Consider the following 853-nt stretch of genomic DNA (forward strand, 5'->3'; position numbering starts at 1 on the left):
AGCTCTGGCTTCTTGTTGGACATGATCTGATAAAAGATGTGGTAGCTCCTTTCCGCTTTGAGCTGGAAAGTGACTCTGGACTTCTCCAGCAGATCTGGAGAAAAAATTTTAGTTAGAAAAAAGAAGAAACAGGAAAAAAAAAAGAAAGTAAAAAGAAGATGGGAAGAAAAACAGGGAAGGCAGGATAAATATTTGGATGAAAAGATGTTTTATGGATAGACAGGTGAGTAGATGGATTGTGAACAGTTCAGGAAAGTGTCTTACATGTTTCAATATCTGCAGAAGCCAGTTTTCCTGTGGCACCAAAATGAATTCTGATGAATTTGCCCTTTAAAGGAATTAAAGTGTCTTAGGATTTACAACATAAAAAATATCACTGAAATGAAGAGTTCTTTCGTTCATTCCATGAGGCACGAGATTTCTACTTAGAGACATTCCACTATTGACATAAAGTTGTCTTTTTCATTTTTGACCAAAAAATACTCAACAGTGGCACAACTGTATTTTGTGTAGGTTGAATGTATGAATGTGAAGGAATGTGTGGGTTTCATTAGAGAAACTATTCTAACTATATCCTGCACACAGAGAGCAGTTACCTTAATGATACGAAAACAGCAATTTAAGTAGTTCAGCTGCTTAAATCTGTATTGCTAATAGACAATTTCACTTGTGGTTAAATAAATTTGAGATAAAGCTAATATATTAAATTAGAAACTCTCTCCCATTCCTTCCTTCCTTCCTGAACAACAAAAAGGATAACTGACATAAACTTCTATTTCCTATGTTTGAGGAATCATTTTGTTAAGCAACTCACAAAGCGCGAGGAGTTGTCGTTCCTCACGGTCTTGGCGTT

The 853-nt window shown here is 35.5% G+C and overlaps 1 long non-coding RNA gene across 1 annotated transcript; it reads right to left on the reverse strand.

Annotated features, from left to right (window-relative positions):
- Positions 1–2: 2 nt before the first annotated feature.
- LOC113979487 lies at positions 3–853 on the reverse strand. Its single transcript, XR_003537887.1, has 3 exons — positions 815–853; positions 265–328; positions 3–94 (listed from the first exon to the last, which is right to left on the reverse strand). It is a non-coding gene; the product is annotated as an uncharacterized LOC113979487 (long non-coding RNA).

Source organism: Neopelma chrysocephalum, unplaced genomic scaffold (assembly GCF_003984885.1).
Source record: "Neopelma chrysocephalum unplaced genomic scaffold, ASM398488v2 Primary Assembly neopelma1_81387, whole genome shotgun sequence".
Classification (NCBI taxonomy): domain Eukaryota; kingdom Metazoa; phylum Chordata; class Aves; order Passeriformes; family Pipridae; genus Neopelma; species Neopelma chrysocephalum.